Below are 27,184 nucleotides of genomic sequence, written 5' to 3' on the forward strand. Positions count from 1 at the left end.
CAGGCTCCGGACGTGCAGGCTCAGCGGTCATGGCCCACTGGCCCAGCCGCTCCACGGCATGCGGGATCCTCCCGGACCGGGGCACGAACCCGCGTCCCCTGCATCGGCAGGTGGACTCTCAACCACCCTGCCACCAGGGAAGCCCAGATTTTTTTTTTAAAGTACATTTCAAAGAATGGTAGAAGGTGATCAATGGCAAAGGAAAAAAATAGAACAGGGTAAAGGAGATTGGGAGGTCTTGGGTAGCAGAAGCAGATTGCAATTTTCAATAGGATGGTTAAGATGGGTTGTCCTGGGAAAGAGAAATTTGACTAAAAGATATGAAAGAGGTGAGTGAGAAAGTTATTTGATTATCTAGGTGAAAAGATTTCCAGGAAGAGGGAACAGTCACCATAAGACCCCATGTGGGACCATGTTACATTGTTCAATGGGATAACTGTGATATAAACAATACTCAAGAGGGAAATTTTTTAAAAAGAGGGAAATTAAAGGGAAGTGATCAAGTGGACAGATAGTATGTACACTAATAATAACTGTGCAAGGAAAATAGGCATACTCTGAAATGTTCCTGGGGAAATCAGGAAATATGTTCAGCTTAATTGTATGTAATTTTAATAAATTTCATGTTACTTTGAATGAACTGGGGTCACAGTCTTTCTTTAAGAAGATGAGTGACAGGATCTGATTTAATTTTGAAGGGGATGATCACTGTTGCTGTGTTGAGCCCAGATGGAAGAAAATTAAAGTGAAAACAAGGAGACAAGTTAGCAATCCACCGCAGTACTTTAGGTGAGATGACTGTGGCTCTTACCAGGGTGATGGCAGTGGAGGTGCTGAAAAGTAACTGACTTCTGAATATATTTTAAAGCTGTAAGTGCAGGTTATCCTGCTAGATAAGTGAAGGCAATGAGTAGGCAGTTAACTGGGATTCTGGTTTTTCCATGTGAGTATGAGGAAGCACAGAAGGAGCAAGAGAGTTAAGGATGCATTCAAGGAAACTGTCATAGTTAACTAGTGAACTGGCTAAAGAGGGAAGAAAGACACAAAGGAGGCATGCAACACTGAAAAGTGAAAGTATAATGGGGTAAGATCCTGAAGGGTTTTATAGATTATCAGAGTTGGACTGACAACTAGAGGAAGTAAGCCAGACAATAAACAAACAAACAAACATATGAAAATCGGATTAAAAAAATTGCTGAGTTGCCATTATTGGTAATGACAAGGTTTAGTACAGTGTGACACTGGCAGTGAATGGTTGAGATTGAATCACAAGAAAGAAGTTAAGGAACTGAGAGGCTAGGATTTTAGCAGAATCATCTCGCCTGTACTGAAATAACCAATAGTTAAGACAAAAGTAGGGTTGGAGAAAATTACAAAAAGGCAGGTGCTAACCTACTTTTGGAAGTAAGAGAAAATGGCTTGAAAGTCACTGAATGAGTTGTTTTCTGTTGTTGTTGTTGTTTTAAGTGACATAATTTGATCACATGAGATTCAATGCTGGGTTTTTTTCTGGAGAGGGAAATAGAAATGACTAGAATCAACAATAAGCCCAGTTGCCTTGAGGGCATTTATCAAACTTGGTGAATTTAAGTATCACTTTTCATGGCCCTGTGGAGCTTGGGGAACCAAAGGTTAAGGAAGAACCAACTCATGGAAGGAAGGCTAAAGGGTAAACTTGTATAAGGGTAGAGTCAATAATATTGCTCTGAAAAATAAAATGAGCTAGTAATATACTCATACATCTATCACCATCCCCATACATTTCCCCTTCACTGTCACTCAGCACAAGGGCAAAATAAATTCTCCCCTGTGAATTTGTAAAGTTATCAAGAAGATTTGAAGACAAAACTCATAACACTTGTATAGCTTAATTATTTTTTATTTTGTTTTGTTTAAGGTGGCGGCCCCTTTTTTATGTTGTTTTTTTCAACACATGTTATAGGTTTTGTCATCAAATGTGAATGGTGACCTGCATAGAATCATGGTACATCAGAGTTTTTAGAGTCATTAGAAGTTAGAAATTATCTATTATTCTACTGATAAGAAAATCAAGGTGTAGAAATGGAAAATAGTTATGGAATTTTGAACTGCTGGTAACCTTACTGTGAATATTATTTGTTTAAACTACATATTCTTACTTCCTATAAAAAGCAGAATTTTTTTTTTTTTTTTTTTTTAGTCATGCTGCATGGCTTGTGGGATCTTAGTTCCCCGACCAGGGACTGAATCCATGCCTCAGCAGTGAAAGTGCAGAATCCTAACCACCGGACCGCCATGGAATTCCCAAAAGCAGAATTTTGAATTCAAAGTTTATCAATTCAATTTCTAACACAATTATTTACTAGCTCTGTGACCTTATATAAGTTAATTAACATCTCTGAGCATTGGTTTCTTCCTGTGAATACTACTAGCTAGTATGCAATTTTGCATTAGAAGAAAATATATAATATATGTGAAAGCTTTATTAGAAGCTAATAAATATTTTTAGCATTATTACCATTCAATTTCTAACACAATTATTTACTAGCTCTGTGACCTTATATAAGTTAATTAACATCTCTGAGCATTGGTTTCTTCCTGTGAATACTACTAGCTAGTATGCAATTTTGCATTAGAAGAAAATATATAATATATGTGAAAGCTTTATTAGAAGCTAATAAATATTTTTAGCATTATATTATTACCAGCAACCAAAATTAAAGCAAAATATTTCCATTTATAAGCATTCATAAAGCAAGTTTCCTTAAAACACTGAATCACTATGTGAGTTGGGAAATGAATTTCAGCATTTTCCTTTTAATTTCATTCAGAGAAGGCTATCTTTGAAACATATAGCTATGATCTCCAGAAATTACTTTTCCAAAGTCAGCATAGACACAAATAAGAACACATGATATAATTAAAAAGGAAAGCACCATGCTGTTACAACAGAAGCAGAGTATGAACAAAAAAAGAAGTATGGATGTCATTTCCTAATGGGAAGCAGGAGGAAACAACTTAAAAAAAATTAAGAAAAATATGAAGACGTTGAAATAGCACTCAGCTTGCAACGTCATCAGAGCAGTTTAAAAAATTTTTATGCTACTATTATGAACCAGCAGAGGAGTCAACAAGAAGTGCCTGCAGCATTTAATGACAATATTTTCCACAGTGCCCGTTTGAAAAACATACATTTCCCAATTTCTAGAATTTAAACTTATCTGTGCAACAATTAATAGGAAGAGAACTAACCAGAGTACCTTTCATGATACTTAGATTTTTTACCACTACCTTTGTAAGTGGGAGGATTGGTAGTAAGTACTCCAGTAAACAGTATTTATATAATTGTATGTGCAGTTGTGGATAAATATGTAAATGTACTAGTTAGCTTTTGCTGGATAATAAAGTATTTCAAAATGGAGTGGCTTAAAACAACTAGCTGTTATATCACAAGTTTTTGTTGCTCAGGAATTCAGCCACATCTTGGCTGGGTTCTCTGGTTCAGAGTCCCTTAAAAGACTGCAATCAAGGTAATGGCCAAAGCTGTGATCTCAATTCAAGGCTCAACAGAGTTGGAAGGCTTGGAAGCAGGGAAGGATCAGCTTTCCAGCTCAGTCATTGTCATTGGCCGGATTCATTTCCTCAGGGGTAGTTGAATCGAGGGACTCAGTTTCTCATTGGCTGTTTGCTAGAGGCCACCCTCAGTTCCTTGACACACGGCCTCTCTACAGGGCAGTTCACAATAAAGAAGCTGGCTTCAGTCAAGGAAGCAAGAGAGCAGAGAAGATGTGCAAGGAAGAAGCCAGTCTTTTCATTGCCTAATCTGCGAGATTTTCCCCATAGTCTACTCATTACAAGTAAGTCCCTAGGTCCAGCCCACATTCAGGAGCATGGATTTTGTATAATCCTAGAATACTAGAAGGTGAGGGTCACTGAGAGCTTTCTTAGAAGCTGACTGCCACAACAGACCATACATAGATACATACATATACCTAAATACACATACACAAGAATATACAAATAGAAATATATGTTCATCTTAAATACTTAGTAACCCATACATTTTATTTATTTATTTATTTATTTTTGGCTGTGTTGGGTCTTCATTGCTTCATGTGGGCTTTCTCTAGTTGCTGAGAGTGGGGGCTACTCTTCATCGAGGTGCGCAGGCTTCTCGTTGCGGTAACTTCTCTTGTTGCTGAACATGGGCTCCAGGAGCAGAGGCTTCAGTAGTTGTGGCACGTGGCCTCAGTGGCTGTGGCTCACAGGTTCTAGAGCACAGGCTCCGTAGTTGTGGCACACGGGTTTAGTGGCTCCACGGTACATTTTAAAATTTAGGTTTATTTCTTTTAAATTAATCTGTTTGGTTGCATTTCAAATGTTCAGATTTAGATATTGTCAAATACTGCTAGAGTGTTCTTGAAAATTTATATTTCCTAATTTCACTTTTAATCAGGGATATAATGCCTAAAATTTGTAGAGAAAATGAAGAGTAATGCTTATTTCCAGAATAGTGGCTAGACAAAGTGTAACCTAATTTTGCTTGGCTAGAGATTATTGTATCTTTGATACATTTATTTGCAATTATTTATGTTTTTCTGAAAAGATTATTCTATTTTTTCAAATATTTCGACAAAGCATTTTTAAAACATTCTTTACATATTCTCCAAGCATTATTTCCAAGTTATGAGGCTCTAGTAACGTGCTTAGTGACAACTAATTAATTTCTAAATAAGTATGCGTAGAACTCCTTTTTTCATATGAATATGAAAATAAGGAAAAAGAGTAATAAGTTAAGGTTAAATTATTATCAAAGGGAATAGAGGAAAAAATTAACAAACTGAGTATATTGGCTATCTTACAACAAAAAGAAGTCTAAGATAAACATTATAATGATTAATATATTTCAAAGAATTCATACAGTTATATTTCAGCATTAAAAATAGCTTACTGCCATTGAATGTTGAATAATCATATTCCTCTGAGGGAATTCTAATAGCAAAGGTATCTTATATTTCTTCTACTAAGGGAATTCACGTTTTCTGGCTCATGGCTAATGCTATCCATAATAAGAGCAAGTTTCAAATGAATGTCAAGTTTGCTACATTTACAGAGGCACTTTGGAACCAAGCTAGAGAGGGTAATATCAGTTCATTTTGAGCAATTCTCTTTTGGGTTCTGATAAGTCAACTATTAAATAATTATTCAAAAGCTGAGGTGAAATTCAAAATGCCATATTTAATGAGCAGTATTGCACTGTCAGTCATCAATGGGAATAAAGTTAACTCCATATAGCCAAGAGATACTGTTTGAATGACAGCCTAGGATAACAGAGCAATCTACAGCAGTTATAGGTGCTCTACAAATTACTTTCAATCAATGACTGCATGAACATGTTAATTTTCACAGTGTTATTCTATGGAATTGTATCGTGGTAGAGAAAAAAGTTTGAAAAAATAAAATTTAACTTAGAGATAAAAGTCGATAAACATGATAAATATACATAGCCATATTTTTATGATAGATACAGCACATACTAAAAGTAATTTTAAAATATCACTTAGGATATGGAACTTGAGAAACACAATATACAGTTTAGTCTGTATTGTGACTAAACAATGATAGTTTAGTCACTCTCCTTGCTTCAAGGGCACTATAGTCTTTTTTTATTTACTGTTACTTATTTACTAAAATTTTTAGAGATGTAAGCCATCATCACAACTAAATCTAGAGACTTAACAGCACAATCATTTTAGCCCCTGATTCACCATTTTCAATCAGATTGCCACACGTGGCAAAGACATGGGGGAAAAAGTATTGTACACAAAAGTGTACAGAATATAATAATACAAAAAATATAATAATTCTGAAAGGCACATCATGAAATTTCTGGGAAAGAACTCTTTCCAGGCAAAAGGAAAGTTGAGAGCAAAGACCCTGAGTATGGAGTGTGTTTGGCAGACTCAAAGATCAGCAAGGAGCTTATCAGCATGACTGAACTGGGAGAGAAGACTAGAGAGAACAAGAAGAAGGAGAAGGAAAGAGGCTCAGACCAAGCACGGTCTTAGAAGCCATTGGAAGATACTGGCTTATATCATATTTGCTCAACCTTACTTATGTCAGAGAAATTAAAGTTAAAACCGAAACAAATATTATTTCATGGCACTAGAGTAGAAAAAATGGTTCACAATTATAAACGCTGGCGAGGAGGTGAATGAACACCAATTGCTGCTGGTAAAATTCTAAATTCTAGAGCAATCTTGGAAAGAAATTCATTTACTGGGTCCCGTGACCCAGTAATTCCATTTCTAAATTTATAGAGAAACACTTTTATATGTGCTCCAGGAGAAATACACAGGAGGATGTTCATGATGCTATTATTTACTGTATCAAAAACTGGAAACAACCCAAAGGGCTTACAAGTCACACAATAAAATGCTGTACAGCAGAGAAAATAAATGAACTAAAGCTGTGGGAGAGACAAATGTTGAATCTATAATATTAAATAATAATAATGTTGCAGGAAACTATTTTCAGAATAATATTTAAAAATGCTTACAAAGGGATGAACATTTATCTTGTTTATGGAAATATAAATATGGAATAAAGGATAAGAAATGACAATCACAAATCTCTTGATAATAATAACCTATTGGGAGATGTCAGGGGGATGAAATGGGGGAGGAGCATATAAAAATATGTAGTTATCATTACTGTTCTAGTTCCAAAACTGAGTATTTAGTTCATCAGTATTGCAAAAGCTTGTTATATATATATCAAATATTGTTAAGTAGATACCTTATATATAATAACACAAGCATAATAAAATTTATGTAATATCAAATGGTTCAGTTATATCATATTACTGTAGATTCAGATTTAACATTTTACTAAAGCATGCTGTTAGTTTCCTGTGGCTTTTGTAACACATTACTACAACCTCAATGGCTTAAAACAACAGAAATTTATTCTCACAATTGTGCAGGCTGGAAATCCTAAATCTGGCAGGGCCTCACTCTCACTGGAGGTCTAGGGGAGAATCTAGTCTTGGCTTCTTCCAGTTTCTGGTGGCTGCAGAAGCTGGGCTTCCCTTGTATGTGGCTGCATCATTCCAATCTCTGCCTTTGTCTCATATTGCTTTCTCTTCTGTCTATGTTTTCTCCTCTTCTTTCTATCTCCAGTCCCCTTTTTATTATAAGGACATTTGTGATTGGATTTAAAGCTCACCTTAATGATCCAGGATTATGTCCTCATTTCAAAATCCTTAATTTAATCACATCTGCAAAGACCCTTTTTCCAAATAAGAGTAACAATCACAAGCTCCAGGGATTTGATTTGGATGTCTTTTGCGGGGACATTTTTCATCTTACCACACATAATTATGATATTCAGTGATTATTACCTATTAAATCAATTTAACAAATTGAGACTAAGGCTTTTATAGTTCATTAAAAATACATTCCTCGGGGCTTCCCTGGTGGCGCAGTGGTTGAGAGTCCGCCTGCCGTTGCAGGGGGCACGGGTTCATGCCCCGGTCCGGGAAGCTCCCACGTGCCGCGGCGCGGTTCGTGCCCCGGTCCGGGAAGATCCCACGTGCCGCGGAGCGGCTGGGCCCGTGAGCCATGGCCGCTGAGCCTGCGCGTCCGGAGCCTGTGCTCCGCAACGGGAGAGGCCACAACAGTGAGAGGCCCGCGTACCGCAAAAAAAAAAAAAAAAAAATTCCTTAAATGTACTTATAGGTTAGGCAAATTTTAGAAATTTTATAACTGTGTAAAGATCCACTAGATGGTATATCTACCTACTACTCTGAAATTCTGCACATCCATTTCATAAATCATAGAGCTTAAAAGTATCTCAGTTACTGGAGGTCAGTTACTGTCTTTCCTTGCCTTTGGGCACAGCTACATTTAAACTAGCAGGGAAGAGGTATCTATTCCGTTCTTAAAGGTCTTTAGCAAAGGGGATTATATAACCTCTCCCAGCAACACATTTTGACATTTCAAGCATTGAATATTTAAAATCTAACTCTTACGTTCCAGAGACATGGGAAATAGTAAAACATTTACAACTTGCACATTTACTGAAAAGTTCCAGCAGTTGATGCAGTGGACAGCAAATATGAGGCAAATAAGAAAAACTAGAACGATGAAAAGATTTCATTTCTATATTATCACTGATACTATGAAACTCAGATACAGTTTGGCATAGGGATAAATTATGATCTTGATTTTTTTAGTCTTTTGAGAAAAAATGAGTTTTCCTTTAAAAAAAAAAAAACTTTAGCCTGTAGCCTGAGGTGACTGAAAAATGTATGAAGAAAATCTTTCAGGTTCATCTTACTCCTGCAAATTCTTCTCTCTAATGCAGAGTAGAGTGAATGATGCTGGGGTAAAGGAAGGACCGAAAGCAAATATGGAAACGAAAATTAAGCACAAAACAATCTGGTTGTTCTAACTCTTAAACTACACAGAAAGTTTGATAATTTCACTTGATAAGATATAAAATGAGAATAGATATCTTATGTTAAAAACATCTGATATTTTATGGAAGGGAAGGGATTTAATCCAGATGGAATTAGCAAAGCAACCTTGCTCACAAAGTATTTTATCTCCTTTACATTCTCAGGTACATTTTTACTGACATCATTTCTAAGGATACATGGTTTAAACAACATTCCACATTTTACCAAGGCAAGGATAGCATGTGATTCATTGTCTTTGGAAGTCAGTGATTTTGTAAGTAACTGCTTTGCTATGTTATTTCAGAGATTGTGCAGGGTGTGGTATGGCTATTCCACCCTCAGAATAAAAAGCAGAAAAGGAATATTCTAGGTGGATCTGGGCCACCACCTAAGTGTGGTAAAAGTGGAAAAACAGCTTTTCTACGTTTCCGTACCCTTGAGATTCCAACACTTAATATAAATATGGTAATACAATCTACTTATCTGTAAAGCCAGAACATAAAACTCTCTTAAAAGTTTTTCTGGGAACTTTCTTTTGAGTAAGAATTGAGTTGAATCCCAAATGGTTCTCAATTATTAGGGTAAATTATCTAGCATTTCTTGTATATTTCCTGCTTACAATCACTGTATTTAATGCAAAGTAATTCAACCCTCTTGACTTTTAAAAAATGATCATGGTTTGGCAATGTGCCTAATCTTTGGTGAAACTGCTTAATCACTGTACTTTAAAGAATGGTGTATAGGTAGCATGCATAATTATCCCTCAGGAATCATTAGCATATGATAAATTTAAGATTTAGTCAAATGTAAGTACTGTATAGAGTCTGAGATAAGACACTACTGCTTGGAAAAATGATGTCAAACCAAGGAATTGCAGCAATCTAGCAGCTGCTAGAAAAAAAAATGACCTGCAGAAAATGAATCAGGAATGGAGGGAGCATCTTAAAGTGTGGGCATTCTGGTAAAGGTCACACTGCATTTTGATCTCCTTGAATCTATCTCAAGATGCAGAATACTATCTCAAGAGGGTTGAATAGTATGTGATTTTTACTAAACAGTTTCTTTCCTAATACAGACTTGTTAGGTGAGTACAACTGTTTCATTCTTCAACCTTGAATTTATAAGAACTGACAATTTGTTCTTTGTGAGAAGTTTTGTCTTTTCTACTTGTCTCTTTGAGAATTTCACGGGCTGAAGTATGCCAGAGAAGGGAAGGGAAATTTTCTTCAATCAGGTAATGGTGAATAATGTCTTACAGATTAGTCTGGATGTGGAGGGATAGGAAAGGAGAGAGAGGAGGGTAACAAACTGTGAACAATGGAATAGCTTTTTTCATGATAATGATCTTAGGAAAAATGTACATTTCTACCTTAATGTTAGGTATAGATGTAAATGTTTTGAATTGCAAAAATAAAAGACATGCAGTCAATTCTTCAGTTGCAAAGTCTTTGCTTTAAAAGTTATTCTGTAAATTGTCAGTTGAGGATAATAGAGTATTTTAAATCATGGCAAATTTCCCAACAAAATAGGAAAACTTATTTTAAGTGGGGAAAAAAATGTTATTACTTACTAAAGTCTCTGAATACAGAAAATAATCCAGGACAAATCTCTATCCATTGTTCACTTTTTAATATCTTTCTTTTTAAATCCTTTATCTTGAGAACCCAAAGGATTGGCCAGCCTGTTTCCCTTTCACTTTCCTTATTATGTTTGACCAAGGATGTTTTCTGAAGTAGGGTGAGTAGATAGAACTGGAATAGTAAACACAGGCAATGTGACTTAGAAATTTACACGGAGGGAGCAGCTTTTGGGGAAATGACAACGAGCGACCATGAGGGTTTTCTAGTCCATCATCCCTTTCCTTCAAGCACCACCACTCTGCACTCGACATTACAATTTTGGGTCATTTTTTAATTTTTTTTTTTTTTTTTTTTTTGCGGTACACGGGCCTCTCACTGTTGCGGCCTCTCCCGTTGCAGAGCACAGGCTCCGGACGTGCAGGCCCAGCGGCCATGGCTCACGGGCCCAGACGCTCCGCGGCACGTGGGATCTTCCCGGACCGGGGCACGAACCCGTGTCCCCTGCATCCGCAGGCGGACTCTCAACCACTGCGCCACCAGGGAAGCCCTTTAATGTTGTTTTGCAAACAGTGGTATCTTAGCAGAAAAAAGGGGAAAAAGAAAACCCTAAATGGTGTTTATGGGGAATAAGCAAAATGCGTGTAGATCCTTGATTAACTGCTCACTCTGCTTGGGAAGTCATGTCTCAGAGCCATTGATGTGCAAGGACTATTTGGTTGGAGCCAAACTACACAAATACACTGTAAGCAGTTCAGGGTCTTGAATGCCAAGTCATTGGTCCAAAATAAATTGCTTTGTATACAAAATGTTAATAGAAAGAATGATAATAAATCATGTAAACATGTGATTTTTCAAATTTTAATATAGATTGTGATTTCTTTTCAAAATGAATGGAACTTTGTTTTGAGTCATTTTGATAGACTATCAGAGAAAATTATACTATGATGACATTTAAATGCAGGTAATATTGAATAAAATATTTGTTATCACTAGGAGAATAGATGTTGTTCACATGTCAGGATCATGTAATGAGGATCCAGGAATGATTTATACAAAAAATGAGCTCCTTAACAAATTGAGGGAAAACTGATACTACAAGAAGAATGTTTATCACCTAGGGCAGCCTCACAAAATGATGAAAGTGACTTCACAAATGGTAAAAGTATAAGGAGGAAATATTTAAGGGGTCAAACTAATTCTTTTATATGCAGTCTTGGTTCCACGACTCAAATATATAAATTACTGAACATACACTGATGTCATCTGAGTAACCCAAATGTCTCAGTACAGGTTCTAAAATTGTTATGTTTTGCAATCATGGCAATTCACATGTTGAAATTATTTTCACTTCAGTGTGTTATTTTATTAAGGGTTGTCTTAAGAAATAAAATTCATCAAAGAAGGGAGGTGAAATGACAGATATGGCAGTCAGCTTGATCCCTTAATTCCTAAGTTAGAGGTTAGGATTTGGCTAATTGCCTTTTCCTACAACCTATGAAATAGAGAGTATAAAATTTTTATAAAGTTCATTAATTGAACATTTAAGATTTCATTTTAGTGCTCCTTCTACTTGGTCATTTTCTGGAGAACTGAGGTTCAAGGGACGAATCAAGGACTGCAGCGTTGTGTTAGTAGGTTCTAACTAACCTGGGGGGGGCAATGGAATTAGATTTATTCAGATAGAAAATATTTTAAATACGCATGCAATGCTTACAAAAAACGTAGGAAATGAAACATTAGGCTAACCACCTAGACTTTAGGAAGAAACTGCTTCTGCGATGGATCTTTGCTTACCTCTTTTGATCACCAAAAATAAGGTAAGGTCATGAAAAGCCAGGGGAAAGAGAGTCTACTTTTAATTTAAGCTTTAAGCCAGAAGAATGAAAGGATCTTTTGTAGCTGATATGTGGAGTAAATTAGCTCAGTAGGTCTAGCGGTTTCTGCATTGGAGATAGGGCTGAAGACTTACAAATATATGAAGTGCTTTTTTTTTTTTTTCCAGCATCACCTCTTCGCATTTTTCTTCTTAAGGAACAGGGGCAGTAGATGCCTGAACAAGGTCTTTTAATATTCTCAAAACTAAAGGATACACACAAAAAGAAAGGACTTTCTTTACATGACATATTATGGGAATATCTCCAATAATAAGGTTGAAATAATGCTAACCCATGAACTTCTTGACAGTTATCCTACTTAGGTACTGCATTGTTCTAAATGCTAAGGCAAAGTTTACCTAAAAGAGGAAAAGAATAACCAGTTCAAAATTTAAAAGTGAATAGCAAGCAAAAATAGCAAAAAATATTCATCTTCTTCAGGAAAAACAGTCAATTTGAAGGTAAGTAGACAGTATCATTGAGGTGAGAAGGTTGCAAATTCTTTTGAAAATAAGAATACTTTCTGTTCACATTTCTCAAAAAAATATTTAAAGTTTTGTTTTCTAGATTTAAAATTTAATGGCTTATCCTGAAGAAAATGTCTTGACACTTCTGGAGATCTGAGAGACAGATATGATCAATGAGAAAAATTTGATGATTCTACCAGAGACACTTTGGAATCTTCTAGTCATGTCTAAAAAAATTTTGCCAAAGTTTTTCCTTTAAAAAGTAAGCAAACTAGGCAAACAGAACAGTAATTCAGTGAATTCTAAGTCAGTTATAAAATTATATAGCATGGAATGCTAAAACAAGACCATTCAAATGAAAAAAAAAAAGTCACACAGAACTTTATTAGCAAGAGCCAGATTGGCCATGGAAGTTGGAATAGAGAAATGATAACTCCTTGGACCAAACTATTGTCATGCAGATGAAATATGCCAACAACAGAAGAGAAAATTAGTGGACAAAACTGAAGAAAATATTCAACATTATTACTACAAAGCCTAATAAAGACTTCCATGATTAAAGTAATAACCATTCATTCTGTAGTGGCATGTTGCAGGTGATACTTTATTTTATGAAAATTGATAAAATTTTAGCAATGCAAATATTTATATATAAAATAAACTTAAACATTTATTTTTTAAGTAAAAAATGTCTTTAGAAAGTAATATTCCCTAAACTTGCTTGTACTTCAGATCTATCATTTTTAAAAAAATAACCATTCTGAGGTTCCACTACAGATCTGATGACTCAAAATTTCCTTGGGTGAAAGTCTGATTTTAAGTCTGTGATTTAAAACCAAACAACCAGCAAACAAATAACAACAAAAACTCTCCAGGGACCAATGTTCTTAAGCTCATTTCTTCTGTAGTTCTTTATTTCTCCATGTCTTCTAGGTTTTATATCTGTATATAGTTAGATTGCCATAGTTCCTTGAAATATCTTGCTGTGCCTCTGATAAATTTGCTTTCACAATACTAGAAGCTTAATATTATATCCTCTCAGACACTGTACCTACTGCTATCCAAGTGAAAATAAAACAAGAAAACAAAAACCCAAAACTAACTACAGATAATTTGTTGTTACAGACACTTTTTCAAGGTATCTTTCTTTTGTGAAAATTAAAGGGTCAAGAGTGAAGTTGCCATAGAATGTGCTTTAGAAATATTTCAAATCCTTCATGGGGGTATTGTTTAATTAATCAATTATTATTTTTTATTCTACAAGATCTATGGAACTCCTGAACTATGGCAGGTGCCAGGGTATGTGCTGGGTATAAGCCACATAATACTCCCTTCTCCCATGGAGTTTTCATTGCATCTCAGTGGCTGGATGGGTGTATTTTTTGTATGGAGATGAGTTCAGGCTTCTTTACAAATCTTACGAATGCCATTGGTGTTGTTTTTTTGGTTTTTATTTTCCTAAACCTGAGGCTGATTGAAGAAGCAGTATGTAGCCAGCAGTATCTGTAACATAAATTAGTCATAAGGTCTGTGACTTGACCGACAGCAAAAGCAGATCATCACATCAGTGTTTGCTAGTTTGTGTCACAGTTGGCAGTATTCTGACTCCAGAGCAAGCAAATACTCTCACAACTTCAGACCAGTGTTCCCTGTCTAGCAGATGTTTTCTGGCAGTTATAATGTGATGTAACTTCCAGTGTATATACATATGCACTTGAATATATACATACTAGAGTGTGTGTGTGTGTGTGTGTGTGTGTGTGTGTGTAAAAATCTCTTCTGTCCCTGCTTTGCTTCTTCTTTTCCATACTTAAGTGGGTTTTTTGTTTTGTTTTTTACTTTCCTCATGATCATTTAAGTGGACAAAAATGCTGCCACATCGGATTGACATGTCTGTCCATAGGGGTGATGCTAGGCCACTGGAGAAATATAATCAAGGAGGCAACATGATCGGGTTTGCGTTTTGGGAATCACTTTGGCAGCAGTATGAAGGATGGAGTAGAGAGGTATGGGATAAAAGTCAGGGAAACATTTAGTCTCTATTTGATTGTCCAAGTGAGAAATAACGCAGATCTGTGGAGCTGGAGAGAATGTTTCTCAAGATATTTTTATGAGGCAGACCTAATAGTTGTTAGGGAATAAAATTATGGGGTGGGTGGAGTTTTGCAGGGAGGGCTTTTACTATAAAGAAGGGTTTTAACAGCTTTCCTCTTGAGTAAACAGGCATATGAAGAAGTCACTCACTCGAGAAGAGTACGGGTGGAAGAAGGGAGAGTTGCTCTTGAGGAGAGAGTGGCAAAGACAATTTCGAGCTTGTGAAATTTGTGATTTTTATATGGCAGTAATTGATTAAATGAATGAATGTTCAGCAAGCACTTGATTAAAGGAGTCTCAGTCTCAAAAGGGCAAGTCCATAGGAAATATAGATTTGGGGGTTACCAGAGTACAAATAGAAATTAAAATCACAGGTGCGGTTGAAGTCAACAAGGAAAAATATAGTATATGCTAAAAATAACCAAGGACAGGAATCTGGAGAACAAGAATATGAACAAAGAGGAACTTTTGTGTTGGTTAGTTTATGAAAAAATGTGTTGTTGAAAAAGGTTTGAATTGCTGAAAAAAAGTTGAGAGTACTTGAATGTAGCTGAAAAAGTAAGAGATATTTTAATAGCCTTTTCAGAAAAGTGTGAATATTTCTTACTTCATATCATACCAACTCTTATAGCAGAACCTTAAGTCATATCAAGAAAATGTTATATTAAAATGCATTGGTCTTTCTTTCACTGTCATTGTATTATTTACATGATTACATGTAAATTGATTACTCGATTACATGATTTTTTTTTTTTTTTTTGCGGTACGTGGGCCTCTCACTGTTGTGGCCCCTCCCATTGTGGAACACAGGCTCCGGACGCACAGGCTTAGCGGCCATGGCTCACGGGCCCAGCCGCTCTGCGGCATGTGGGATCTTCCCGGACCGGGGCACGAACCCGTGTCCCCTGCATCGGCAGGCGGACTCTCAACCCCTGTGCCACCAGGGAAGCCCGATTACATGATTTTTTATATGAAATGATCATCACTGATCATTTGGAAAACAATGGTTCACAGTCATGCATATCTTCCAAATGTAGTCACATTTTAATACAGACTGTGGAAAATTACTTTTCTTGATATCACTACCAATTTGATCGGAAAATTCTTTAAGTGTTGGCAAGCTGTCAGAGTGGCAGATACAAGTTTTTCAAAACTCTTTCATTTAAAATATCAAATTTTACAATTAGCAATAATTCTGTTTAAGTCAGTTGCTTTCCTTGAAGTGACAGGCTTACTTTGTTCTTTTGTGAGAAAATATCTGCCAGATACCCAAATCTGAATAACCATTGTTTGCCAGCCATTCTTTTAAGTAAGAATGCTTCCCATTGCAAAAGAAGCAGCTAGTTCTGCTAGCGACTCAATGGCACATGTGCTTTTCCTCCAGACAGCTCTCATATTTTTGTACCTGAAGACAATGCTCATATTTCCATACCTGGCAGAAGCACTTTATATGTACTTTCCATTTCATTATAGAGAATTTTAAAAAGACATATACGTAGGAATTCAGATTTAGTATACTGTATAAGTTTTACTGCTTCATCAGGACATTCCTAAGTAAGCTTTATTGTTGTTTCCAAGTGAATATGGTAAAGTGAAAAATAAAATGTCTCCTAGTATGATTTGGTAACACAGTCACAATTCATGCCCTTTTCCTTCACCAATTCCTTTTCCAACATCACTACATCCAGTACAAAAAAGCAATGACATCCTAGTATTGTGATAAAAATAGTTTTGACTTTATGGAACACTGAAAACATCTCAGAGACACGCAGGAATCCATTGACCACACTATGGAAACCACTGAAAAATAATCTAGACAAGATGAGAATATTAAACACAGACAGAAGGAACCAAAGAAACATGTGAACATCTTTTGCTCTTTATATACAGAATAAAGTAAAGAGATTATATCTAGGTGAAAACTTATCTTAAGGCGGAGTAATAGAAAACATGACTTTACTAGGTGGCTTTCAGGACTAAGATTGTTATTTAAACGTAAAGATAAAAGCTAATAGCTTTTAAAAAATGAAAGTAAAACAGGCAGTGATGATATATTCTATGTGTTCTTTATTCTATCATCTTGATTTTATGACATGTAGTAATGCTAAATGTTTCCAGGCTTCTCTGACTTTTCTATTCTTTTGAATGTGCTGAGCATTCCTTTATCTAGAGCTGGTATTATATACGATTCATTACTGTCAACGTTACATGGAAAAGCTATTTGGACATCTTAGGCAGCTGCCTCATCGTCTCTCAGATATTATCGTATCGTGAGTTCTTTAAAAAAAAAATGTCAATTGTTGATCCATTCTCAACCCAATTCCTTATATTGGGCTGATTACTCAGCTCCATTAAAATGTGTTCAGAGAGCTCACAATGGCCAATAACATTAAGCAAATGCTAGATAAAGACCCTTGTGCGTGTGTATGTGCTTATCCTGCATATAAACACACGTGCTTGTGTACTGAGACTAGTACAAAAGGATTTCTGCCCACATTATTTGTGTTTTGAGGTCAAGTATATCTACAGTGTTCAGGTTACTTGCAGAGGTAAAAAAGAGAATGTTTCGTGATTATTTTTACAATCTGCTCTTTTACGGTTAACACATATAATTATTGGACACTTCGAGCAGCTATCTATATTAGCCATGGCTTTCCAGAAAAACATAACCAACGGTAGATATATAAATACTCTCTCTCACACACACACACACACGTACAGAGAGAGAGGGAGAGAGAGATTTTAAAGAGTTGGCTGCCACCGTTGTGGGAGTTAGCAAGTCCAAAACTTGTAGGACAGGCCAGCAGACTGGAAACTCAGTCAGCCTTTGATGCTGCAGTATTGAAACATAATTTTTTCTCTGGGAAAAGTGTTTTGCTCTTAAAGTCTTCAACTGATTGGATGAGGCCCACCTTCACAATCAAGGGTAATCTTTACTTAAAGTTGACTGTGCAATAGAAGTTAACTCCATCTGCAAAACACTTTCACAGCAATACCTACATTAGTAGGGTTTTTTTGTAATTTATTGTAACCTGCTGCTTTTTTTTTTCTTTATTTTTTTGGCTGCATCGGGTCTTAGTTGTGACACACGGGGTCTTCATTGAGGCGAGCGGGCTTCTCCCTAGTTGTGGTGCATGGGCTTCTCTCTAGTTGTGGTATGTGAGTTTTCTCGCTCTAGTTGTGGCGCGTGGGCTTCAGGGCTCATGGGCTCTGTAGTTTGTGGCACATGGGCTCTCTCGTTGAGGCGTGAGCTCAGTAGTTGTGGCGCGCAGGCTTAGTTGCCCTGCGGCATGTGGGATCTTAGTTCCCTGACCAGGATTCGAACCCGCGTCCCCTGCATTGGAAGGCATATTCTTTACCACTGGACCACCGGGGAAGTCCCTACATTAGAGTTTAATTAAACAACTGGGTACTATTTTGTAGTCAAGTTGCTACATGAGACTAATCATCACACCATCAATGGGATCCATGCTGGACAGGAGCATCTCCAGCAATATTTCTTGGTTGTTATATATACATTCCAATTTCACTTTTTAATCTAGGACGAGGGCTAAAACTAGACTTTGAGATAATTGCACCCCAAGGGGAATGCAGTAGGGCACACTTTGGGTCATGTATTGTTTGGCTTTATTTTGAGAAAGAGGATTTGAGCTGGCAAAACTCTCTCTCACATGAGGCTATGGAGACTATTCTCAAGATTAAATCCTAAATTTCTGTCCTCACAGTACCTTGTCCTGGTCAGATACAGTTATAATAAATCCCTCAGGGTATCGGAATAATTTTGTCAAACGAATGTTTTATTTTAATAAATAGAGCTAGGGCAGCCCAGTGAGAGAGATTCCTTGATGGAGAGGGTGAGAAGCCAAGAAAAATAGAACAGCAAGGAACTTTATGTTGTCTGCTAATAATGATCCATTTATCCTTTTTCTCCCTTGCAGGAGTTCTCTGTTTAGTTTCCTTTTATTCTTAATCCCAGAAAGTGTCCCATTTCCGGCTGACATACTTTTCTTCCTCTGGGAAACAAAGTACCTCTTAAAGAATCTGCCTGGAAATCTCATGCTTGTTTTCCTTGCTAGCCTTGGCTTTGAATTGTGTTCTTGGCCCTCTCCACTGACACTCAAACCTCAGGAAGATTACAACTGCTCAATTTGGAGCCACAAAGCATTTATGGCTTTGTTTTTATTATTAGAAAGTGAGAGATTTATGATTTGCAATATTGAAACATTATTTTTTTGGTTACCAAGTAACAGAAAAAACATTAATGACCTAAAACAAATTTCACGTTAGGTTGGACAAACCACTCAGAAGTCACGAATCAGCACTTTGAATACAATATATTATAGGGAAGAGTGTCTAGATAAAGCAATGTAAATGGTATTATTTATTCTCATTGTACAAATTATTAACTCATGTACACTAAATTACATTTTAAAGATACTGAATTTTAATATAATAATTGCTCAATTATGTTCTAAAAATAGCAATTGTGGCTCAAGACTTTAAGGTACCATAATTGAAATCAGTAGCAGTCCAGCCAGACAGTTTATGCAAACTAAAAAGTGAGAACATCGTAGTCACTCAAAATTTGCAAGAACTTGGGGTTCTGAAATTTTAGGTTGACAACAGTGTCGTGATTTCATCCTTTCAAAATGACCAAGAAACAAGGTTTTCTCAACTCATACAGATAACTGTAAGTGTTCTCTTACTTGGTATGACAAAAGTCTTGACTGAAGAATTAAACTGGCATCACAGATGTATTTAGAGTCTCATTGGTAAAATGCACAAAAATCAGCGGTGGCATGTAATATGAATGCAGACAACACACCTCCACACAAGACCTGCTGAATTAGATTTTTGGTTCAAACACTGTTATTCTTACCCATCATGACATGTTGAGAAACAACGTGCCTAAATTTTACACCAATAAATATCTCCTCAGGTTCATAAATATAATTTAATCTATGCCATCAAATTATGGTTATTGCTTGTTTTGCTGTAAACTACATGTTATAGTTTTTGTCACATTACCTAAAATATTTTATTACATTACACGCCATATTAAAACAGCCTAAATACTATTCAAATCAATTTATATATAAAAATCATTTTATAATTTAAATAAGCATTAATAATTATTATTAAAAATAAATTAATATAAATTATAGATGATTATTTAAAGCAATATTAAGGAAAATAAAACTAAAGTGGCAGCTTGTGACAACTCTTTTTCACTAATTCTTGATTAAATTTCACATATCTTTCACTATTATTCATAACCTTATTATATTGCACACAAGTTAGGATATCTACTGCTTTAGAATATAGTAATTTATATTGAAGTACTGCAAAAACTTCTTCATAATTTTTTCACACAAGTTTTGAAGGTCATTAGCTATATACTCAGTGTTAAATTCAGGAACAGAGTCAGTTGTTTTAAAATTTTAAAATTACTTTTTGTCTATATTTGCTAACAGTTTTAAAACTAAGAGTTTTTACCTTATAAGGATTTTTTCCCCCCAAGGAATATGTTAAGTGTATTATATAAAGCATCTACTTAATTGTTATATTATAGTTATAAGATCAAAGCAGCAATGCTCTAGAAACTTAAAGAAATTCCATTAAGTAAACCAGTAAGGAACTTTTTGAGAGAGCTGCTAAATTCAGTTCATTTTTCTGTCTTAGTCTGGGTTCCTCAGAAGCAGAACTGGGACAAGGATTTGTGCGCACGTGATTTACTAAAGTACTCTCAGGGGCAAATCTATGTGTGACCAGAGAAGGCAGGAAAAGGAAGGGGGGAAGTCCCAGCAAGGACAAGATGTCAGGTGAAGTCATAGCCTCTGACTAATCTCACAGGCAGCTCTGGAGTTCATGGCATAGGAGCCTGGCTTTTTTTTTTTTTTTTCTGTAACCAGTAAGTCATTAGCTGAGCACCTGGCATCTTTCTTTTAACAAAATACATTAAAAATTCATTCATGTTGTTTTAGGAATGGTTATTCCTTTTATTCCCGACTACTATTCCATTCTATGGATGTACCACAGTCTGTTTATTCATTCTCCTGTTTAAGAATACCTTGGTTGTTTCCAGTTTTTGACAATTATGAATAAAGCAGCTATGACAGTATGCATACAGGCTTTTATGTGAACATAAAATTTAAATTCATTTGCTTAAACACAAGGAATAAGATGACTAGGTAATATAATAACTGTATGTTTAATTTTATAATAAACTTCCTTTCCATTTCAAAAATAGCTTTACCATTTTGCATTTCTGCCATTGGTGAATAAGAATTTCATCTGCATCCTCATTAGTATGACATTTTGTCATTTAAAAATTTTTTTTAATGATTTTAATGGGTGTATAGTTGTTATGTCTTTGCGGTCTTAATTAGGATTTACTTAAAGACATTTACCTAATTTTGGACATCTTTCCATATGCTTATTTACCATATTTACCATTTCTCTATATTTTTTCATAAAGGGTCTTTAGGATTTTGGTATTTTGTTTTTAAAATGTATTGCTTTTATGCTTTTGAGTTTTAGGTGTTATTTTTATATTCTGGATAAAATTCTTTTATACAATAAATGAGTTGCACATATTTTCTCTCAGTCTATGTATTGTCTTTTCATTTTCTTAACAGTATCCTTTGAAGAACAAATGTTTTAGTTCAATAGGATTTAACAAGCCTTACCCGGATTTGTGTTTCCAAACTTGGCTTTGTGTCTTCTGTTTGCACTGCTCCCAGGAGTGAATCTGTACTCCAATATTATTTTTACTCAACACTTGTTAGATTGGTAGTGGGTTAGGAGGGTTTACGTGATATCCTGATTAAACTTCAATCTGAGGTAGGCATTGTGAACCTGTATTGAGAGTATGGTCTTCACAGGTGTTCTTGTCCATCCTTCCATAATTATGCCGGGCCTTACTCTGGTGTTGAGCTTTTTTTCTCTTGTTCTCCTCACCAAGCTGTTTCCATCAATGCCCTCGGGCTCTGTACAGTTTTATCACCTTTCTTCCTATAGAGTAAGAACTTCCTTCCAGGACATGGTCTTGGGGGACTTCTGCAGTAGCTTAAGTTTCCTTCCCCCAGGTACAAACTTTCTCAAAATTCACCTCAATTTTCTCTGTATTGGGTTCTCTGAGAAAAGGGCGGTAAAAAAGTATGTATCCCAGTCCCCCATGTGTGTCCCCAGGTTTTCACACTCTCATGCTAGCCCACACCCAGGCTTTAGCAATTTGGTAAATACTACTAGTTGAATATTACGGTAACTGAGCAGGACCCTATGGGGTCTACCTTGAATTGACTCCCTGCCCATCCACATCCTCTACCTGCCTCTGGTCTGTGGAAACCCTTTAGCCTCCTAGGCCTTCCCTGAGTTCCAAAGAGTAAATTCAATCAGAGAAGCAGGACAATGCAGAAGGAAAGGAAAATAGTCAAGCAAGACAAAATAATAATAGTTTAGCCATTAAACAAAGTCAGAGACCTTTAGTTCCTCCTCCAGGGCTATAGATACTATTCTGAGCCAGGTCCTTTGAGCTGTCTTGTGGATACTGAAACCCCACCAGGTGGGAGAAGTTAACTATGCCACCTACAAGCATGTAGACCCCAGACCGGTTGGAACCTGAAGGTTGATGATGTTGATTAACAATTACCTCACCACCAACCCGTCAGAAGAACGTCCACGAGCTGATCTCACACACCCTACAACTACCCTCCCTCACCCTGTCTTTAAAAACCTTTCCCTGCAAGCCTCTGGGGAGTTCGAATCTTTTATGCACCAGCTGTCCGGGACTCCTTGCTTGGCGCCCTGCAATAAACGCTGCCCTTTCCTTCACCGCAAACCCTGTAAGTAGATTGGCTGTACTGCGCACAGGCAAACGAACCCAAGTTTGGTTCGGTAATGTTATTACTGACTTACATAGCACTGGTCTCAAGTTTGACCCAAGTTAGCAAATGCTGCAATCCTAGCTCTGCAATTTCTTCCAGTCACCTCACTCTACTGAGATTTTGGATGAGTTCTTTGCTCTATCACTGTAGTTCTCAGATGGTTTTAAGAAAAATGATTAATTTGAAGTTTTTCCAGCTATTTTCCCCCAATTTTAGTGGTAGTAATGCTGTTTTCAGCTATCTATATCTCCAATATTAAATAAAAAATTGCTATATTGGTTATAAAATTCCAATTATAATTATTATTGCTATTGCAGTAAATTCATAGATTTGGAGAAAATATTCTAAAATTATGTACTTTTTTACAATGTATTTTATCTTTTGAATTAGAGTTCAATTGGAGAAAAGAACTAGTAGGACAGATATGTATTAAAATATTTATTGCAAGGAATTGACTTATATGAAAATGGGGACTGGCAAGGCAAGTCTAAAATCCAACAGATAGGTCATGAGGAACGGGAGGTTAAGACTCTTAGGCATGAGCTGAAACTTCTATCAACAAGTAGAATTTCTTCTTCATCAAGAAAGACTCAATATAAAATTAAGGACTTTAAAGTGATTAAATTAGGCTCATCTATTTATCTAGATAATCTCCCTTACTTAAAGTCAAATGATTCTGAACTTTAATCACATCTACAAAATACCTTCACAGCAACACCTGAAGAAGTGTTTGAAGAGCTGGAAGCTATAGCCTAGCTAAGTTGGCCATCACCTCATTTTTATTTTAATTTTTCTTTATACTGTTCATTAAGTTAATGGAAATTTCTTTATATTTGATTGATATATATTCTATTGCATTTGTTACCAAATAATAAATATTTAATTTTCAGATTAGTCTTCTGTATATTTTTTGTCTGACTACTGTAGGTATAAACAAGAAATTTCTCTAATTATTTTGTAAACGTTTTGTGAGATGTTATGCTTTTTCACTTTTTAAGCAGTGACCATTATATCCCATACGCACTTCAAATGAGCTTTAAAAATACAGAACTGAATACTTAGTTTATCCAAAGATCTCTGTTCATAACTTGCTTATTTTATTTCATTATTGTCAATTATCTAATTCTTAACTTAGCCAGACTGCACAGCTCTTAAAGTGACAAATGTTTTGTTTTTATTTTCCCTTTAGACAATTTAAAAGTTTATTAATATTTTAGACAGATTTTCCATCATATGGAAGAGTTAGAATCAGCACATATATCAGTCCCAAGATAATTTAGTTTACTCTGGCAATTCAGAGACTACTCACTCAACACAGCAGGCACAAAATTTATACATATTCCACCAGGACAAGGTAAGTACTATTATGTTTTTATCTGAATGCTATGGCATATGGTTGTAGTTTTGAGAAAATGGCTATTGTAATAAATAATTCATAATAGTGAATTTGTTATGTTTAGTTCAACAAAAGTAGAGTGGTATAGAAGTGTGACACAAAGTTTATGAAATGTTCCATTTTAATACTTATTACAGTATAAATTTTACTTTTATTTTCTGTAAACATTAATGACAGCTGGGTAGATAATTAGAACGGGTACTTATTTCAGAGTCTAAGCTGAACAAAATTGCAAAGAACATGAATTTTAACTCAGAATCTCACTATTTATTTTCTATTATTTTCTCCTTCATTTTATCCCATAATTGTATACCAGGTTCTCAATGGATGCATGCTAATCTCAGTTCTTGTACTTCTTATCCTCTTCCCTTCTTGATCACATTCCTTAAGTTCTTTCTACCACTCAAAATTAGCCTTTGTCAATTCCCTTATGGCCTTGATGTGTGTTAGGCAAGTTAGTCTGATAAGTTAATTTGTACTAAGGTGTCAGTTGCTCATATTATCTCTGCTGAAATTATGAGTCTTCAAAGGAACAGTTAATATGCATTCTTGGTAATTGTTCTTCCCTTGAGAAAGTCATCTCACTCTGCAGAAAGAATCTGCTTTTTTAGTCTTCTCATTTTTTTAATTTAACTGCTATATATGATCGAATTTGTTTATTAGTGTAACATTATCAACCTATGTGATACTCCTTAAGAGTCTGGATAGTAAATGATAAATCAAATAATTTAAGTTTAATATCATATCAATGACAACTTTGGAAAAATGTGAAAACACAATCTATATTTATAAGTAAAATTATTTTGTTGCTCTGATAGTGTAGATTACGACAAAGCTTGATAGAACCACTGAATATATGTACTATTTTTAGTTTTCATCAAATATACATGGAGGATTATTTCTCCTAATGAATGTTAATAAAGGTGTTGAGCGAGGCATGAGGGAGCCAGTACTAAGAAGGATAAACTTATGGCCATTCTTGCTTATATACACCTAAATGTATAAGAGAGAGAACATCACTTATATCTCCCCTAAGCATACTTCCCAGATGCATAATTAATGGATACCTGAATAATACTTTGTGATTTTAATTGCATTTCAAGTGCTTGTTATTTTACAGACTGGTGATTGTATGATTTTCAATTTTCGAGTTTTTTGGATTAATATGTACTAAATTGGAAAGGTGTGTCTTATAAAATTTAGTTATTTTTTGCTGAAATTGTTATAGTTCAACAACTGTATATTTTAACTCGTAGACAACTTCCAAAGGAATTTAACATAACACAGAGTATTAAAATCGTTTATAATTGTGAATAAATACAAAATCTAGTATCTCCAGCTTTTATTTTCTCTCCTTACTACTCACCAAATCCATGTGGTTCATTAAAGACATTGGTTTTGCTCATTTAAGTAACTGAGTTCTGTGTGACACAATGTCTAAGAATGATTACTAAGTGCTACACACACACACACACACACACACACACACACACCAATTCCATGGTCAAGTAAGATCATAAAATATGTTACACAGGCAGAAATGCTTTTTATTTTTTTGAATTTTATTTATTTTTATACAGTAGGTTATTAGTTAATATTTTATACATATTAGTGTATATATGTCAATCCCAATCTCGCAATTCATCCCATCACCACCACTCTCTCCCCCTGGTGTCCATACGTTTGTTCTCTACATCTATGTCTCTCTTTCTGCCCTGCAAACCGGTTCATCTGTACCATTTTTCTAGGTTCCAACAAATGCGTTAATATACGATACTTGTTTTTCTCTTTCTGACTTACTGCACTCTATATGACAGTCTCTAGGTCCATCCACGTCTCTACAAATGACCCTATTCGTTCCTTTTTATGGCTAAAGAATATTCCATTGTATATATGTACCACATCTTCTTTATCCATTCATCTGTAGATGGTTCATCTGTCGATGGACACTTAGGTTGCTTCCATGTCCTGGCTGTTGTAAATAGAGCTGCAATGATCATTGTGGTGCATGACTCTTTTTGAGTTATGGTTTGCTCTGGGTATATGCCCAGTAGTGGGATTGCTGGGTCATATGGTAGTTCTATTTTTAGTTTTTTAAGGAACTTCCATACTGTTCTCCATAGTGGCTGTATCAATTTACATTCCCACCAACAGTGCAAGAGGGTTCCCTTTTCCACAGACCCTCTCCAGCATTTGTTGTTTGTAGATGTTCTGATGATGCCCATCCTAACTGGGGTGAGGTGATACCTCATTGTAGTTTTGATTTGCATTTCTCTAATAATTAGTGATGCTGAGCAGCTTTTCATGTCCTTCTTGGCCACCTGTATGTCTTCTTTCAAGAAACGTCTATTTAGGTCTTCTGCCCATTTTTGGATTCGGTTGTTTGTTTTTTTAATAGTGAGATGCATGAGCTGTTTATATATTTTGGAGATTAATCCTTTGTCCGTTGATTTGTTTGCAAATATTTTCTCCCATTCTGAGGGTAGTCTTTTCCTCGTTTATGGTTTCCTTTGCTGTGCAAAAGCTTTGAAGTTTCATTAGGTCCCATTTGTTTATTTTTGTTTTTATTTCCATTACTCTAGGAGGGGGATCAAAAAAGATCTTGCTGTGATTTATGTCAAAGAGTGTTCTTCCTATATTTTCCTCTAAGAGTTTTATAGTGTCCAGTCTTACATTTAGGTCTCTAATCCATTTTGAGTTTATTTTTGTGTATGGTGCTAGGGAGTGTTCTAATTTCATTCTTTTACATAGCTTTTACATAGATGTCCAGTTTTCCCAGCACCACTCATTGAAGGGACTGTCTTTTCTCAATTGTATATCCTTGCTACTTTGTCATAGATTAGTTGACCATAGGTGCATGTCTTTATCTCTGGGCTTTCTATCATGTTCGATTGATCTATAATTCTGTTTTTGTGCCAGTACCATATTGTCTTGATTATTGTAGCTTTGTAGTATAGTCTGAAGTCAGGGAGTCTGATTACTCCAGTTCCATTTTTTTCCTCAAGACTGCTTTAGCTATGTGCGGTCTTTTCTGTCTCCACACAAATTTTAAGATTTTTGTTCTAGTTATGTACAAATGCCATTGGTAATTTGATAGGGATTGCATTGAATCTGTAGATTGCTTTGGGTAGTATAGTCATTTTCACAACATTGATTCTTCCAATCCAAGAACATGGTATATGTCTCCATCTGTTTGTGTCATCTTTGATTTCTTCCATCAGTGTCTTACAGTTTTCTGAGTATAGGTCTTTTACCTCCTTAGGTAGGTTTATTCCTAGGTATTTTATTCCTTTTGTTCTAGTGGTGAATAGGAGTGTTTCCTTAATTTCTCTTTCAGATTTTTCATCATTAGTGTATAGAAATGCAAGGGATTTCTGTGCATTACTTTTGTATCCTGCTACTTTACCAAATTCATTGATTAGATCTAATAGTTTTGTGGTAGCATCT

At 35.6% G+C, this 27,184-nt stretch overlaps 1 pseudogene; it reads left to right on the forward strand.

Moving 5' to 3' along the window:
• The first annotated feature begins 11,798 nt into the window (after positions 1–11,798).
• Positions 11,799–27,184, forward strand: part of LOC129392856 (ferritin light chain-like) — a 46,231-nt pseudogene continuing 30,845 nt past the window's right edge.

This window comes from Physeter macrocephalus, chromosome 15, assembly GCF_002837175.3.
Source record: "Physeter macrocephalus isolate SW-GA chromosome 15, ASM283717v5, whole genome shotgun sequence".
In the NCBI taxonomy this organism is placed as follows: domain Eukaryota; kingdom Metazoa; phylum Chordata; class Mammalia; order Artiodactyla; family Physeteridae; genus Physeter; species Physeter macrocephalus.